Here is an 18922-nt window from a genome sequence, read left to right as displayed (position 1 = left end):
CTTCTGGCCGCAGGGCAGCTCAGTGGAATCCATTTTGTTAAAACCCACCATTAGTTATTTCACACCCAGTGTGTCAGCCAAAGGGCATGCGCACGGGTCTGCCCATTCTTGGAGATATTTACTTTAAATTCACCGATACCAGCAGCAACCATCAAAACAGCACATCAGCCTCAGATGTGCCTGTAATCGTGTTTTTGATACAGTGTCTGTATCTTGGGGCATCGATGATAGTCACATATACTTGCTGGTCTTGAATTTCCTTCCACAAGGAGCTATATCAGTGTGATACCACACTCACATTCAGCTTCCAGTCTATCTATGACCCAGGCATACTTTTTATTTTCTTTTTCTTTATTGATTTTTTTAGAGAGATAGGAAGAGAGAGGGAGAGAGAGATGGAAACATCAATGAGAGAGAACATTGATTGGCCGCCTCCTGTGTGCCCCCCACTGGGATTTGGCCCACAACCTGGGCATATGTCCTGACCGGGAATTGAACCTTGGTTTGTGGGTGATGCTCAACCACTGAGCCACGCCAACCAGACTTTTTTTCAAGTGCAGTTTACATTCAATATTCTTTTGTATTGCTTTCAGGTGTATAGCACAGTGGTTACACAATCACATACTTTACAAAGTGTTCCCCCTGATATTTCCAGTACCCACCTGGCACATACAGTTATTACAGTATTATTATTTTTTTTAATTCTCACCTGAGGACATTTTTTCGACACTTTGTTCAGATAGAGTGGGAGGGAGTGGGAGGGGAGAGAGAGAGAGAGAAACATTGACGTGAAAGAGACACATGCCACCCACACAACCCAACCAGGGCTGGAGACAAACTGCAACCGAGGTACGTGCCCTTAGCAGGAACCGAACCCGGGTCTCTCCAGGCCATAGGCCGACACTCTAACCTCTGAGCCAAACTGGCCAGGGCAATTTTACAGTATTATTGACTGTATTTCCTATGCTGTACTTTACATCCCATGACTATTTTGTAACTACTAATCTATACCTTTCAAACCCTTCACATTTTTCACCCAGTCCCCCAGACTCCCCTCCCCTCTGGCAACCATCAATCTGTTCTCTGTTTCTATGAGTCTGTTTCTGTTTTGTTTGTTCATTTATATTGTTCTTTAGATTCTACATGTAAGTGATTGTCTTTCTCTGACTGCCTTATTTCATTTAGCATAATACCCTCCAGATCCATCCATGCTGTCGGAAATGGTAAGATTTTGTTTGTTTTTATGACCAAGTAATATTCCATTGTATAGACGTACCACTGCTTTCCTAATTTTTTTTATCCACTTGTCTATATATTTTTTTATCCTCACCCAAGGACACTTTTTTTTTTTTTTTTTTTGTTCAGGTAGAGTGGGAGGGAGAGAGAGGAACAGAGAGAGAGAGAGAAACATCGACGCGAGAGGAACACATCGAGTGGCTGCCACCCGCACGACCGACCAGGGCCGGGGACAAACTGCAACCGAGGTACGCGCCCTTAGCGGGAACCGAACCCGGGTCTCTCCGGACCGCAGGCCGACGCCCAAGGACACTTTTTGCATTTATCTTCATATAGAGTGGGAGTGAGAGAGGGGAAGAGAGGGAGAGAAACATCAATGTGAGAGAGACACATCAAGTGGTTGCCACTTACACAACCCCAGGGGCCGGGGACAAACTGCAACCAAGGTACAAGCCCTTAGTGGGAACGGAACTCAGGACTCTCTGGTCCGTGGGCCGACTCTCTAACTGCTGAGCCAAACCAACCAGGGCTACCACTTGTCTATTGATGGGCACTTGAGTTGTGTCCACATCTTGGCAATTGTAAATAATGCTGCACTGAACACAGGGGTGCATATATTTTTTCAAATTTGTGTTTTGGGTTTCTTCAGATATATACCCAGAAGTGGAATCACCACAAGACCCAGGCATACTTGAAGGAGAACATTCTCATCTCAGCAACCCCCTTCTCAAATTTTTCAATGGTTCTTTCGTTGATCCCACCACATTTGTAGGTCAGATGGCCAGAGGTGGTAGATTTGTCTGAATCTATATGTCAAATAAAGACGATGTTAATATGAGCCATTTCCTTTTCCATTTTTGGCTTAGATTCAGTGGTGATTTTCACCTCTGTTCTGGCAGCAAACCTGTTAAGAAAAAAAAAACAAAAAACCCAGACTGAATTTTTAAGGATTCAAAGACTCTCATTACATTGCAGTTTATAGTCTGTACTTGACATTCTTATTATTTATTTTTTTTATTTTATCCTCACCTGAGAACATTTTTCCATTTTTTGTTCAGATAGAGTAGGAGGGAGAGAGAGAGAGAGAGAAACATCGATGTGAAAGGGACACATCGAGTGGCTGCCACCCGCACAACCAACCAGGGCCGGGGACAAACTGCAACCAAGGTACGCGCCCTTAGCAGGAACCGAACCCGGGTCTCTCAGGACCGCATGCTGAGCCAAACCGGCCAGGGCCCATTGTCAAGTCTTACTTTCTTGGTTAAAGTTGCCAGCCCAGGAAAGGTACTGTTATCCTCTAGCTTTTTGCCTGGAGGCTAGCAGTCCAGGTTACTTGAAGAGTTTTGGGTTGTTAGTTGATTGAAAAACTCCCTCAGGTGCTCAGCATAAGGGGATATCCCGAGGGTGGGGCAGATGCTGGTTGTTAATGAGCCTCAATTAGCACTTCAATGGCCACAGGATGGGGCTGGATCTCCGAGGGAGGGGCTGCTGCCTCTCCCCAGAACCCTGAGAAGGAGCAATATGGCCACCTTCCTGCGTGGCTGCCACTCAGCAAAAGCTCTGAGTGCCCTCCAAATCCCGAGTGTCCCCACACAGTTCCAGTCCAGTCTGCCCCCCTCTGCCGGAGCCCCAGGTGAGTGGCTGTGGCTGTTTCAGCCTCTGTCCCGGCTGCGCTGTGGGGCCGCCTGGGAGTGTGACCCGAGGGCGCCGCTTACAGCTGAGGCCGCTGCCGAGCTGCCGACCGTGGGCTCCCAGCCCCGTCTCGCGCCTTCGCAGTCCTACCAGGATCGAGTCAGTGTCCCTGGTTATATGGTCCTCGCAAGCTGCTTTTCTGTTGCTTTTTCCCGTCGCTTTGTCTGTGTTATAGTTGTAATTCCAGTTTGGTCCTGGGAGACGGTCTGTGCAGCTTCCGCTCACTCCGCCGCCATTTTGGAATCACTAATATATATTATATCATATTTTTAAACTTTGGTTTAAAATCAACTTGAAATTTTTTTTAAATCCTCACCCAAGGATTTATATTGATTTTTCAGAGAGAGAGGAAGGGGGAGAGAACTATCTTACATGCCCCTGACCGGGAATTAAACCCATGACCTTACAGTGTATGGGATGATGCCCCAACTAACAGAGCCACACAGCCAGGGCTCAGCTTGGATTTTTAAAACACTGCCCTACACATACCTCAGTTGTGGTTTGTCCCTGGTCCCGGTTGGGGTCGTGTGGGTGGCAACCAGTCGATGTGTCTCTCTCACATCGATGTTTCTCTCTCTCCCTCCCTCCCTTTCTCCCTCCCGCTCTATCTGAAGATAAACGCAAAAATGTCCTTGGGTAAGGATAAAAAATAAATAAATAAATAAAATAAAACACTGCCTTAGCCCAGCTGGTGTGGTTCAGTGGTTGGGTCTCAACCTATGCACCAAGAGGTGACTGGTTCAATTCCCAGTCAGGACACATGCCAGGGTTTCAGGCTTGATCCCTGGTAGGGGGCATGCTGGAGACAACTGATTGATGTTGATGCTATTCTTTCTCATCAATATTTCTATCCCTCTCTCCCTCTCCCCTCCTCTCTCTCTAAAAAAATCAATAAAAAACATTTAAAAAATAAAATATAAAATGTTGCCCTATATCAAATCACCCCAAGAAAGCTCAGGGACAAAGGGAGGAGTAGATCAAAGGATGCTTTCAAACAGAATTTGGAGGATGCTCAAGGTAGGCTGGGTATAAAACTGCCTGATGAGGCCCTTGCTGAGTCTAGGGCCTGGTCCTGGAAACCTAACATTGCCAAGAGAGGCAGGCTGGCATGTGAGGGGGCAAACCATGGCAGAACCCCCAAATGTTGGAATTCACTGTAAGGTATATAGGTTAGTGTGTCTCTACTAGCATTATATGACTATGGACCCAATTTATGGAGAAACCCATTTTCCTCACAGGAAAGATATATTATACTTATAACCAAAGATAGAATCCTTAATAAAATGGAAGAATATGATAAAATTCAGATACTTAAAGTTTTTGCATAAATTTCTCCTTTTCCTTTTGATTGACCTAGATAAATATCACGTGTTTACTAGGATCAAACTTTATCTTTAATTATAGGATATTTTACGTTTTAGTTAAAAAATGATTATTACCCGGACAGTGTGGCTCAGTGGTTGAGCATCAACCCATGCACCAAGATGCCATTGGTTCAATTCAGGATCCGGGCACATGCCCAGGATATGGGCCAAATCCCCAGTGGGGGGCAAGCAGGAGGTGGCCAATTTATGTTCTCTCATCAATGTTTCTCTCTCTCTCCCTCTCCCTCCTCTCTCTAAAAAATATCAATAAAGAAAAAAATTTTTTTTTAAAGATTACTAATGTGTGCCCTGGCCAGTTTGGCTCAGCGGTTGAGCGTCGGCCTGCGGACCAGAGAGACCCGGGTTTGGTTCCTGCTAGGGGCATGTACCACCAAAAAAAAAAAAAAAGATTACTAATGTGTAATATACATGCAAAAAAGTCTCATATCATGTGTGCAGTTTAATTATGTTCACAAACTGAACACACTTGTATAATTATCACCCAGATCAAGAAATGAGACATTAATCACTGGGGAAGCCCCCTTGAGTTCCCTCCAATCACTTCCTCCTCCAGGGTGATCAGTAAGTAGCCTTATTTATAATAGCATTGTTTAATTTTGCCTGTTTTTATTTATTATTACCATTATTATTTAATTTTGCCTGTTTTTATACTGGATCACTTTAGAAATTTATTTTTAAATTTTGGATATCTACAAATATTTACTAATATTGTACTAGTTCAAGTTTTCAAAACTCATGTAAGGCCCTGGCCAGTTTGGCTCAGTGGTTAGAGCGTTGGCCTGCGGTCCGGAGAGACCGGGTTCGGTTCCCGCTAAGGGCACGTACTTCGGTTGCAGTTTGTCCCCGGCCCTGGTTGGTCGTGCGGGTGGCAGCCACTCGATGTGTCCCTTCACATCGATGTTTCTCATTCTCTCCCTTCCTCTCTCTCCCTCCCATTCTATCTGTACAAAAAATGGAAAAGTGTCCTCGGGTGAGGATAAAAAAACAAACAAACAAACAAACAAACAAACAAAACTCATGTAAGGATTTCATAGAATACAGCAGAATTAATATTAAAATACAACCCAATAATATTAACATTCAGAATGATCATACTTGACAATTTACCAGGTCGCAGTATTAAACATACAGTAAAGTTGCCATTTTACTCTACTCTTGGAAATGCCACAGAAGCAACAAGGAGGATGAAAAGAACCACAAAGAACACCGTCAGTGAAACTAGGAGACATCTGAAACTTCAAACAAAAGGGGAAAGCTCCTAAAAGCAGAGAGGAAACAACGGTGGAAGAGGATGCTCTGGCCACGGATCTTAGGAATGGCCAGCAGAGGGCGCGTCTCCAAGGGGAAGGCCTCACTCAAAGGCATAACAATAACCCCATGTTTGCAAGGGAAAGACTGGGTGTGTGGACAGCGCCTCCTCCTCACACGGACAGACCTGTGTTCTGGGTATGGATTTGCTTTCCTTGCTTGCAGGGTTTCTGCGAGCATCCCCACTCCTGGATTTAGACACTGCCAGATTGCACATCTCCAGGAACCAAGGAGAGAAGGTGGGAGTGGTTCCTCCTAATGATTCATTGGAAGGAATTTTTGCTTTGCTTACCAGTGATCTGGGACTCAGTGGGTCCAGAGGTCCTAGAGCCCAACGGAGAAATGTTTAAACTAGGAAATACTATCCTGGTTCCATTCATTGGAAGCTGAGGCTGCCCATTGGCCATGGGACTCCTCATGCTGCTGAACCCATAGGCAGAGAAGGGTCACTGTTATTGGCTGAATGTTTCTATCACTCAAAAATCTGTATGTTGAAGCACTAACCCAAATGTTATGGTGTTAAGAAGTGAACCTTTGGACTCATTAGGTTTAGATAGGGTTATGAGGATAGAGCCCCCACGATGGGGTTAGTGTTCTAATATTGAGGAGAAGAGTCCAGAGGTTCATTCTCTCTCTCTCTTCCTCCCTCCTCCCTTCTCTCCCCCTTCCTTTTCTCTCTCTCCATCCCCCTCCCTTCTGCCATGTGAGGACACAACAAGAAAGCAGCCATCTTCGAGCCAGGAAGAGAATTCTCACATACTGGCTCGAACCTAACCATACTGGCACCCTGATCTCAGACTTCCAGACCCAGCAAATAAATGTCTGTTGTTTAAGCCACCCAGTCTAAGGTACGTTGTTACAGCAGCCCCAGCTCCAGCCCATCTGGCATGATCCACATATTTACCAAGGTGGGAAATGGCTCTACTACTCAATGGAGGAAGGAGGCAAAGTCTGGAACTCAAGCATTCACTGGGGGCACATCTTAGTGTGTCCTTGTCCCAAAGACCTAGTTAATGGGAATGCAGTACAGCAATCCAATAAAGACGAACCATCAGGACCGCAGGTCCTACAGGAATAAAGTTTTGGGTTTCCCTACTAGGCATAGAGCACTAGACTATAGCTGCATAACCTTGAGCAAGTTATTTAACCTTTCTGTGCCTCAGTTACTCATCTGTAAAACTGGGATAATGAAAGTATAAACTCATATACTATTTTTTTTTTTTTATCTTCACCCAAGGACATTTTTTCCATTTTTTGTTCAGATAGAGTGGGAGGAATAGAGAGAGAGAGAAACAACGACGTGAAAGAGACACATCGAGTGGCTGCCACCCACACAACCCAACCAGAGCTGGGTACAAACTGCAACCGAGGTAAACGCCCTTAGCGGGAACCGAACCCGGGTCTCTCCGGACCACAAGCCAACAATCTAACCACTGAGGCAAACCAGGCAGGGCTAAACTCATATTTTGATGTAACGATTTAATACTTAGAACAGTGTTCAATAGGTGCCAGCTATTATTATAATTATTATTGTTATTAACAATAGATATTCTTTTTCATTTCACTGTAACATTAGACAAGGAAGTACCCAAATTAAGAAAGGAGCCCTGGCCGGTTTGGCTCAGCGGTTGGAGCGTTGGCCTGCGGTACAGAGAGACCCGGGTTCGGTTCCCGCTAAGGGCATGTACCCCGGTTGCAGTTGGTCCCCGGCCCTGGTTGGTCGTGCGGGTGGCAGCCACTCTATGTGTCCCTTCACATCGATGTTTATCTCTCTCTCCCTTCCTCTCTCTCCCTCTCGCTCTATCTGAACAAAAAATGAAAAAATGTCCTCAGGTGAGGATAAAAAAACAAACAAACAAAAAAAAACCTTCATCTGCCCTGGCCGGTTTGGCTCAGTGGTTAGAGCGTCGGCCTGCGGTCCAGAGAGACCCGGGTTTGGTTCCCACTAAGGGCGCGTACCTTGGTTGCAGTTTGTCCCCGGCCCTGGTTGGGTCTTGTGGGTGGCGACCACTCGATGTGTCGCTTTCACGTCGATGTTTCTCTCTCTCTCTCTCTCTCTCTCTCCCTCGCACTCTATCTGAACAAAATATCGAAAAATGTCCTCGGGTGAGGATAAAAATAATAAAATAAAATAAAAAAAGAAAGGAGGAATTTTCTCTGGCTGGTTTGGCTCAGCGGTTAGAGAATCGGCCCACAGACTAAAGGGTCTTGGGTTCGATTCCCAGTCAAGGGCACGTACCTGGGTTGCAGGTTTGATCCCTGGCCCTGGTCAGGGTCGTGCAGGAGGCAACCAATTGAAGGGTCTCTCTCACATTGATGTTTCTTTCTCTCTCCCTTCTTCCCTTCCACTCTATCTAAAAATCAATGGAAAAATATCCTTGAGTGAGGATTAACAAAAAAAGAAGAAAAGAAAGAAAGAAAAAAAATTCCCAATTTTATTATGCATTAATTTAAAAAATCATTTATTGAACTACAAGTACATATTAATATCGAATGTTTAAAATTTTGGAATTAGACTGATGAACCTCAAAGGGAAGGGAGGAGGTGGGGCAGAAAGAGAGAAACCAAAGAACTTCTATGCATATATGCACAACCAATAGACACAGACAATAGTGTGGGGAAGGCAGGAGAGGGTGGGAGTGGGGAGGAGGGTGTCAAGGTGGGGAAAAAAGGAGGAACATCTGTAATACATTCAACAGTAAAGATAAATTTAAAAAGAAAATGCCTAGAAAAATAAAATAAAATTTTGGAATTAGAATTTTCTTAAAAACCTTTGAAATCAATGTATAAAATTTTGTGATGATAGTAATTGTTTTAGTCATAATAGGAAAATACATCCAAGAGAATGGTAGAAACCCCAGGTTCAGTATAACGATTACCTATGGGAAGAACAGGAAAATGGATTAGGGAGGGGCAGAAGGGGCCTTCAACTGCGTATTGGTTACCTATTGCTGCAAAAACCAAATTACACCAAAATTTAGCAGCTTAAAACAATAAATATGTATTAATCACACTTACTGTGGCCCAGGAACCTGAGAGTGGTTTAGCTGGGCGGTTTTGCTCAAGTCTCTGAGGAGGTGTCAGTCAAGCTGTAGGCTAGGGCTGCAGTCCTGTCTGAAAGCTCAACCGGAGAGGATATGCTTTCAAGCTCACTTACTGGTTGTTGGCCGGTCTCAGTATCTTGCTGCTCTAGGCTGTTCCTTGCTGCGTGGGCCTCGCATAGACTGCTTCAGTGTCTGCAGAACACGGCAGCTGGCTTTCCCCAGAGCATATGATCTCAAAGAAAGAGAGAATGCATAGCCAAGATGAGAGTTTAGTTTATTTGTAACCTAATCTTGGAAATGTATATGATCACTTCTCCCATAGACCATTGGCCATCCAGACCAGACCTGCTACAATGTGAAAGGACATGTACAGTGTGTGAATATCAGGAAGTGAGGATCACTGGGGGCCAGCCATCTGGATACTGGTTACCACCAAATGAGTTTGTAATTTTTTTTAACACTAAAAAAATATGAAGTATATATGGTAAAAAATATTAAAATTTGATAAAACTAGGTCATACTTAAGCAAGTATTCATTATATTGTTCTCAATAATTTTATGAATGTTTGAAATATTTTGTAATAAAAATATCTTCCCTGGTTGCCAGATGGGAGGGGGGTTGGGAGGCTTGGTGAAAAAGGTGAAGGGATTAAAAGTACAAATTGGGGGTTATAAAATGGTTATGGGATGTAAATTACAGTATAGGGAATATAGTCAATAATACTGTGGTAATTTTGTATGGAGCCAGGTGGGTACTAGACTTATTGGGGAGATCACTTCATAAGTTATATAAATGTCTAACACTGTTGTACACCTGAAACTAATATAATATTGAATGTCACTGTAACTGAAAAATAAAAATATATATTAAAAATAAAATACCTTCCCCTTAAAAACGGTCAGAGGCCCGGCCGGTGTGGCTCAGTGGTTGAGCGTCGACCCATGCACCAAAAGGTCGCCGGGTCGAATCCCGGTCAGGAACATGCCCAGGTTGTGGGCCCAATCCCCAGTGGGGGGCATGCAGGAGGCGGCCAGTCGATGTTCTCTCTCATCGATGTTTCTATCTCTCTCTCCCTTTCCCTTCCTCTCTCTAAAATCAATAAAGAGAGAAAAAAAAAAAAATGGTCAGAGGAGCCCTGGAAAGTTTGGCTCAGCGATTAGAGCATCAGCCTGGGGACCGAAGGGTCGCAGATTCGATTCTGGTGGAGGGCACATACCTGGGTTTGAGGCTCCATCCCTGGTAGTGGGTGTACAGGAGGCAGCCAATCACATTGGTGTTTCTCTCTTTCTCTCCCTCTCCTTTTCTCTCTCTCTAAAAAATCAATAAAATATTAAAAGATAAAAAAAAACATAGCTCAATGTACTTGAAGCAAATCGAGTCTTCAGTCACTTGAAGATGGAACATTTGAGGTATTTTCTACTAACGAGAAATACCAATAAAACAAAGATGATGGCTAGGACATTATTCAAAAGAGTTTAAAAAGTTCTCATCAATGCAATCAAAAGTTAAATAAACATTTGAGAGGAAGAGGCAAAATATCATTATTTATAGAGTATATGGTTTTTTACTGAGAAAACCCAAGGGAATCAATTGAAACTAGTTTGGACTATTTTTGAATACACACAAATTGGGATATAAACAATAAGTATGGATATACACATAAATCTGTAGCTTTTCCATATACCTAGAAAAACAAGTTAGAAAATGTAAAGGATAAACATTGCTCCAAATTACCTTAAAAACATAAAATACCCAGGAAATAACTTTAACAAGAAAAGTGTAGAGCTTAGATGAAGAAAATGATAATATTCTGACAGAGGGAAAAAGAAGACTCAAAGAAATGTAGCTATTTCATTGTCCTGGAAAGAAAGACAACACAGAAAAGCTGTCAAATCCTTTACACATTAATCTATACATTTAATGCAAATTCAATAAAACCAACAGGATTTTTATTTTATTATTATTATTTTTTTAATCCTCACCAGAGGACATTTTTGCATTCATCCTCAGATAGAGTGGGAGGGAGAGGGAGGAAGAGAGAGAGAAACATCGATATGAGAGAGACACATCGAGTGGTTGCCACCCACACAACCCCAACCAGGGCCGGGAACACACTGCAACTGAGGTACGTGCCCTTAGCGGGAACCGAACCCGGGACTCTCCAGTCCGTGGGCTGATGCTGTATCCACTGAGCCAAACCAGCCAGGGCCCAACAGGATTTTTAAACTTAGCAGAATAATTTTAAAGTTCACTTGGAGAAAAAAAACACAACTATCATACCCCAAAAATATTTTTAAAGAAAGATATGTTCTCACACCATGATAACTATAACCATGCTCCACTGTGGACACATAGGCATGAGAATAAACAGATGTACTCACAGAGCAGAGTAGAAAGTCTAGAAATAGACTTAAATTTACTATAAGTTAACACTGTCGAGATCAGCGATTTTCAACCTGTTTCATTTCATAGCACACATACATTAATTACTAAAATTCTGTGGCACACCAAAAAATATATTTTTTACCAATCTGATAAAACAAAAATAGGTATAAGTTTGATTCATTCACAGCAGATAGCTATTGTTGTGTTGGCTGTGGTCATTTTTTTTATTTGACAATCTAAGGAAAAAGAGGTCAGTGCCCCTGACTAAATAGTCAAGTATTGCATGTTTTAAAAATTCTTGTGGCACATCAGTTAAAAATCACTGCTCTGTGTTAAAGGTGACATCTCAACATTGGGAAAGGATGAATTTATTTGCCAATTGGATTAGACAACTTCCTAGTTATTTGAGAAAAAAATAAAATTAGATTCTTACCTCATACTACATACCAAAATAAATTCCAGATGGAATCGTGATTTTACTACGAGCACTAGAAAAATATAGGTTAATATGTATATAATTTTGAGTTGAAGAAAGACTTTCTAAGCATGACAAAAGACACCAGGGACATTGTTAAACAAGAGATTGATGGATTTTACTATACAAAATTTAAAAGTTCTATGGCCAAAAGACTGCTAAGAAGTTAAAAATCAAATGACATTCTGTGAGGAAATATTTGCAATATATACAGGGTGGGGCAAAAGTAGGTTACAGTTGTGAGTACTTAAAAAACATAGTTTATTCTTGTATTATTATCTATTAATTATTGTATTATTTTCCATATGAACAACTGTAAAACTGCTTTTGCCCTCACTGTATAATGGACAAAGAGTTAAAATTCTTAGTCTATAAATAGCTCTTAAACTCATAAAGGGAAATATGAACATCCCAATAAATAGACAAAGAATATGAACAGGAAATTAACAAAAGAAATCCAAAGGGCCAATAAATCTATAAAAAAGTGTACAATATCACCAGCAATAAAAAAAAAGTGAATTAAAGAAAAATCTTTCAAAAAAACTCTGCAGGGTGAAAAAGGTGAAGGGAGTAAGAAGTACAGCTTGGTAGTTACAAACAGTCCCGGGGATGGAAAGTACAGCATAGGAAATACAGTCAATGATACTGTAATAACTACGGGTGGTGCCAGGTGGGTACTAGGCTTATCCGGGGGATTACTTCGTAAATTATATAAATGTCTAACTGCTATGTTGTACACCTGAAACTAATATAAAATAATATTAAGTGTCAACTGTACTTGAAAATATATTTTTTTAAAGAATTTTACATGGAAATTAAAAAAAAAAAACACAACCTCTTCAGAATAGCAAGGATATCAAACACTGATGGGGTCCTCTCCTGCTATGGAGAAATAGGCATTAGCGCGTGCCCGCCCTGATTTATTGCTGCTCAGTGTAAGCTGATTGCTGTTCAGTGTAAACTGAGAAAGCATATCTGGGGGACAGTTTAGGAATTTGCAGCAAAAATATTGAATTATCATATCCTTTGAGTCAGCAATTCAATGTTTTAGAATTGAATCAATAAAAATGATCGTAGAGCCCTGGCCGGTTTGGCTCAGCGGTTAGAGCGTCGGCCTGTGGTCCTGAGAGACCCGGGTTCGGTTCCCGCTAAGGGCACGTACCTTGGTTGCAGTTTGTCCCCGGCCCTGGTCAGTTGTGCGGGTGGCAGCCACTCGATGTGTTCCTTTCACATCGATGTTTGTCTCTCTCTCTCTGTTCCTCTCTCTCCCTCCCACTCTACCTGAACAAAAAGTGGAAAAATGTCCTCGGGTGAGGATAAAAAAAAAAAAAGATTGTAGAGTCCAGCTGGTGTGGCTCAGTGAAGGAAGGAGCATCACCCCATGCATCAAGAGGTCACCCGCCCTGGCTGGTTTGGCTCAGCGGTTGGAGCATTCACCCGCGGACCAGAGAGTTCCAGGTTCGGTTCCCGCTAAGGGCATGTACCTCGGTTGCAGTTCGTCCTCGGCCCCAGTTGGGATCGTGTGAGTGGCAGCCAGTCAATGTGTCTCTCTCACATCAATGTTTCTTTCTCTCTCTTCCTCCCGCTCTATCTGAAGATGAATGCTGTCCTCCGGTGAGGATAAAAAATAAAAAAAGAGGTCACCAGTTTGATTCCTGATCAGGGCACATACCTGGTTTCGGCTGGCTCCCCAGTGGGGGATGTGCAGGAGGCAGCTAATGGATGTTTCGCTCTCATTGATGTTTCTATCTCTCTCTCCCTCTCCCTTCCTCTCTCTAAAAAAATCAATAAAAAGTATTTTTATAAAATATATAAAAAATTAATAGGTCAAACTCTAGAAAACTTTAGTATCAGAGACTCCCCTCCCCCAGTACTCTTTCCAGTCACTAACTACTCCCAAGAGTAACCATTATCCTGACTTTTAACTCCACAAATTAGTTTTGCCTACTTGTGAATGTTATACAAGGGAAATTATATAGCATATCCTCTTTTGTGTTGGACTTCTTTTACTTGATATCATCTTTATGAGATTCACCTATATTTTGCTTTTGTAATTATAGCTCATTTATTTTCATTGCTGTATTAGCAATGAATATGGTTCATGATTCTGCTTCCAGGAGACATCTGGTAACATCTGGAGACAGCTTAGGTTGTCACAGCTGGAGGCAGGGTGCCATTATATCTGGCCACGAATACTGGTCAATGTCCTACAGCACACAACAATGAATTATCTGCCCAAAATGTCTGTAGTGCCTACTCTGTAGTGTTCCGCTATGTCACACCATGACCAGCCATTCATTCCTCTGTTGATGGTGACATGGACAGTTTTATGATGGCAAAAACTGAAAACAGTCTCAAACGTTCCCAAACTATGGTTTGTCTAAATGAGAAAGTGTTCTGCAGCTATGAGATTTCATATTTACAAAGAGTCTGTAATAATATTATAACAGTTTTAATTAAATAAAAGCTGGATACAAGGTTGTATACATAAAACATAAAATAGGGATGAGCATGTTCGGCTGGTGTGGCTCAGTGGATTCAATGTCATCTCATGGACTGAGCCCAGTTCAATTTCCGGTCAGGGCACATGACCAGGTTATCCCCAGTAGGGGGCGGGCAGGAGGCAGACGATGGATGTCTCTCTCTCTCTTCCTTCCTCTATAAATAAATAAATAAGCTTAAAAAAAATAGAGAAGCACTTCTGTCATCATGTCAAGTGAACAACACAGGATCCAAAATAATACAGACACTCTGACCGCACCTGTGCAACAATGACGCTAAGAAAGAGCCGAGAAGGCAACACGCGGTGATTGGTGAGGGTGGGGGTGAGACAACACTTACATCGTGTAGTTTTCGTGTCTACGCTTTTCTAACTTTCCAAGTTTTCTATTACAATAATGTAATAGAAATGAAATAAAGAATTAAAAAGCTGCTCTACAACCACTCAGGGACTCAACCCTGTCTGTGGGTGAGTCGGTCTCCAGGGCACCGGGCTTGCCAGCACTGGGCGTTGTTCCCCAGCATGGCTGCCATGCTTTCCTGGGCCTGGGTGGACACACAAGCTCTCTCCCAGGTCTGTGCCTTTGTGCACGCTGTCGTCTCGCTTGCCCCCTTGGTCTGTCCTAGTCTATCTGATAAACCCCATGCTTCAAACCAGAGTTTACGTGACCTTCACCTGGTTTCCACCTCCTGCTGACCGCGTCTTTGTCCCTAATGGGTACAGCTTTTTCGTATTGCACTTAGCTCTATACTTGACTGTCTGTGAGCCACTTGAGAGGAGGATTTAGGTCCTAATATTCCAGGACCTGGCCCAGTACCTGTGGGAGTAAACCTAGGGACTGTCTGTGAAAGTCTGAAGAACTTGGGGAGACCCTGGCCCCAATCAAGATGATTCTGAAACTGAACTGGAATGTGACCCTAATTTACCCAATGGGAGCCAAAGCAACTGTGTTGTGCTTTTTTTGAAGAATGATAATAACTGGTATTTGTGGCGCCTAAAACGGTGCCTGGCACATAAAATGTTGATACCAAGTGGTGGCCTGCAACCCAGTTCTGGCTCTATCCACCTGGAGTTAGTGCAGACCCCACTAGCTAGAGGGCTGCTCCATAAGCCTGCCCTCCTTTCAGACCAACTGGCCACAAATCTGGGGGTTCTCATGATCTCCCTCATGTTTGATGGTTCTCTACAATGACTCACAGAACTCAGGAAGGTGCTATACTTACAATCACAGTTTTATTATAAAGGATACAGATCAGGACCAGCCAAATGAAGAGATACATAGGGTGATATCTGGGAGGGCCCGATTGCATAGCTTCGTTGTTCTCTCTCCATGGATCCAGGCAATCACGGTCCCAACACAGTAATGTGTTCACCAACCTGGAAGCACCACTGAGTTTTCACTGGGGTGTCAGTAAGTAGGCATGATGGGTTAAATCACTGGCCATCTAAGTGAACTGGATCTCCAGCCTCTCTCCCTCTCCTCACCTAATTGCATGGCTGTTCTTTCTGATCCCAGATCCCATCCTGAAGCTATCAAAAGGGTCTCTCCAAGAGTCACCTCATTAGGATAAACTCAGGTGTGATCCAGGATGCTCATGAATAACAAAAGCATTTCTATCACTGGGGAAATTCCAAGGGTTTTAGGAGCTCCAAGCCTGGAACTTGGCACAAATTCTTTCTTCTATAATATATAGTAGATGCTCAAGAAATATTTGCTAAGCAGAAAGATACACTCAAAATACCAGAAATTGGCAAGAAAGAGGAAGGTTCTTGGATTCTGCCACTACACACACACACACACACACACACACACACACCCCACACACCTATTATGGAGATGGACACATTAGGCTCTGAGAAACCAATACCATTAAACATTCCAATCATATGACAAACTCCTCATGCTCTGGTTTATATTACCAAGCATCATGATGATAATTTGGCTTCCCATGTGACTTGTTTATATGACGAGAATGCTAGCCAGGCTGACATGAGCATGCACATTTGCCTGAGTTGATTTCTTGTAAAGTAATAAAGTGGCAGTCTGGCTTACATAGATCAGTCTCTGAGCTCTTTGCACCTCCCACCATTCATGTGGTTTGGAACCAGCAAGCCAGATGCTGCCCAGCCCTGGACCCTGCAACTTCTTCCAGGCTGGTGCTACCCAGGGAGACTCTAGGAGTCTGTGGGAACCAAAAACTGGTCTCTGCCTCTACATTTCAGGGTGTGGTCTTTGGGGCATTCACAACATTCCTGCAACAGAAGAGTTCTGGGAACACCCCAAATTGGATCTGGGTGGCTTGAATATAATCTCCAGCAGGTATGTCTGAGATGTGAATGTAACTGAGAAATCTTAAGCCTAATTAATTTTATTCCACTTGACTTAAAGAAAGAGCACGTGAAAGAAAAGGATCGAAGGACATTGATAAACTGGACTTCAAAAGTACGAATGTCATGATGTTTACCTCGTCCTGGCCAGAGGTTGGAGACAATGACTGGTGTACTCAAGCCTTGCAGTGACTGGAGAGATTAGTCTTCTCCTAAAACCTGAATGAGAAAGATTAGCCTACATTCAGCTGTAATTCAATTTAGTGCTTAAAACACAACCTTCTGATTAATAACTAGACCTCTGAATCACCTTTATTATATAGCCTGTCCATTGCATATTAATAAATATCATTCTGGTTTATACATCTGCTTTTTATAAGTTTGGTTAACATGAGTCAATCCCATGAATCTGATCCATTGACATACTCTGAGTTTCAAACTGAGGAAAGTTAAGAACCAAACTATAGAACATAGTGACCACCTGTAACATACTGTCAGCCTGTGATTAGACAAACAGCTCCTCTCTAGAGAAACATACTTACCTCACTGTATCCCTCAAACCACAATACACCTAATTCAGGAAACTTTCTACAGTATTCCTGAGTGATGTTCTTTCTCTTTGGATGTCCCCAATGGCCAGGTGCTCACTGTCACAACCCTTCAAAGCAGTCTGCTTTCTTGGAGACGTTGGTTGTTATAATCTTTTCTTTTTTTAAATTTTTTCTTTCTTTTTTTTTTTTTTATCCTCACCCGAGGATATTTTTCCTTTTTTTGTTCAGATAGAGCGGGAGGGAGAGAGAGGAAGAGAGAGAGAGAGAAACATCGACGTGAAGGGACACATCAAGTGGCTGCCACCCGCACGACCAACCAGGGCCGGGGACTAACTGCAACCGAGGTACGTGCCCTTAGCAGGAACCGAACCCGGGTCTCTCTGTACCGCAGGCCGACGCTCCAACCGCTGAGCCAAACCAGCCAGGGCAATTTTTTATTTATTTTTTATTTTTATTTTTTTTTAAGTTTTTTTTTTTTATCTTCACCCGAGGACATTTTTCCATTTTTTTGTTCAGGTAGAGTGGGAGGGAGAGAGAGGAACAGAGAGAGAGAGAAACATCGATGTGAAAGGAACACATTGAGTGGCTGCCACCCGCACGACCGACCAGGGCCGGGGACAAACTGCAACTGAGATACGCGCCCTTAGCGGGAACCGAACCAGGGTCTCTCAGGACCGCAGGTCAACGCTCTAACCGCTGAGCATTTCTTATAGAGATAGAAACATCGGTGAGAAAAAACACTGATTGGCCGCCTCCTGCACGCCCCCCACTGGGGATTTGGCCCACAACCTGGGCATGTGCCCTGACTGGGAATTGAACCGGCGACCTCTTGGTGCATGGGTCGACGCTCAATCACTGAGCCACAGCGGCTGGATAACCTATGGGTTCTTTCATAAAACACAACAAATCTTTTTGTGTGTCTAGGCTGCCAATCCTCAGTTCCTCCAAAAGAACTTGAACATGATGGAGTCCAGCCCTTTCTCCACCTCATTGTTCTCCTTGTAGCTTTCCAGTGTCTTTCTGGAAAACATGATCCCCCTAGAATCTGGTCAGTCCACTAGCACTATTATTTTTGAGACATAAGAAGCAAAAGTCTGTTATTCTTTTAGCAGCTGCATCTCACTGTTGGTTCAGATGCTTCAGAGAAAACACCTTCATCTCAATGCATTTCCCCTTCCTTTTGGATTTGAAGCTGTTGAAATGAGATACACGTCGGGAAGGCTGTGGGTTTACTATGTTGAGCTTATTTTTGCCCTCAGTGAATACTGTTTCGGTTCAATCTGAAGAAGTTCATTAGCTCAGGACCAATATACCAAGTTGTTTCAAGAATTCAGACCTAAGCAGTGAATGAGTTTTATTTAGAAGGAAAGAAACCCACCTTTCTCCAGGAGATGAGCCATCACTAGAGGTCTGGGAAGGTGTTTTATTCATCTTTGTCCCCTAGCACCTGGCAGGTAAAAGGCTTGAAGAATCCTGCCAACTAGATACCAATGTCAATTTGGGGGGGAGGAGGTTAGAAAGGAAGAAGGAAAGCTATTTTGCTGATGGCTTTTTTCTTCTGCTTCTAGAATATAAAAACTGTATATCCAAACCTAGGATGTGGTGACTTGTTGCTCTTGGAATCCCTGACACATTCTGGGATGAACTTTCTGTCATCTGAGCTCTCCTTCCCACAAGCCCAAGCTGTCTTAAGCACTATTTGCTTATTTGTTGTAGGCTCCATCTAGGAAAAACTTCCTACCATTCTCCTCCACCCTGTCCCGCTCCTTCACACCCCTCTTCTCTCCACTTGCCACCCAGCCCTCTCCTCCCCTCAGCCCAGCCTGCAAACCCACAGGGGTTTAAAGTTTAGGATTTGATGTTATCGCTGCCCAGAGACCGCAGGACACACATTCGCAGGGACAATTTTGGAAGGCCTTGTGCTGTCCCCCTTAGGAAGTGGGAGAGATCCCTGCGGCTCCGTGCTGTTCCAATGGTCTGTCCAGTGAGTGATTCCCGTTTCCCCAAAGGCTGCCTC

The 18922-nt window shown here is 43.2% G+C and overlaps 1 long non-coding RNA gene across 1 annotated transcript; it reads right to left on the bottom strand.

Moving 5' to 3' along the window:
• Nucleotides 1-1880: 1880 nt before the first annotated feature.
• LOC118634678 lies at nucleotides 1881-18661 on the bottom strand. Its single transcript, XR_004960387.1, has 4 exons — nucleotides 18284-18661; nucleotides 16492-16573; nucleotides 8779-8897; nucleotides 1881-2140 (listed from the first exon to the last, which is right to left on the bottom strand). It is a non-coding gene; the product is annotated as an uncharacterized LOC118634678 (long non-coding RNA).
• Nucleotides 18662-18922: the final 261 nt, after the last annotated feature.

This window comes from Molossus molossus, unplaced genomic scaffold (assembly GCF_014108415.1).
Source record: "Molossus molossus isolate mMolMol1 unplaced genomic scaffold, mMolMol1.p scaffold_m16_p_19, whole genome shotgun sequence".
Lineage (NCBI taxonomy): Eukaryota > Metazoa > Chordata > Mammalia > Chiroptera > Molossidae > Molossus > Molossus molossus.
Note: the sequence above shows the minus strand (reverse complement) of the source record. Positions and strands in the feature narration are given on the sequence as shown.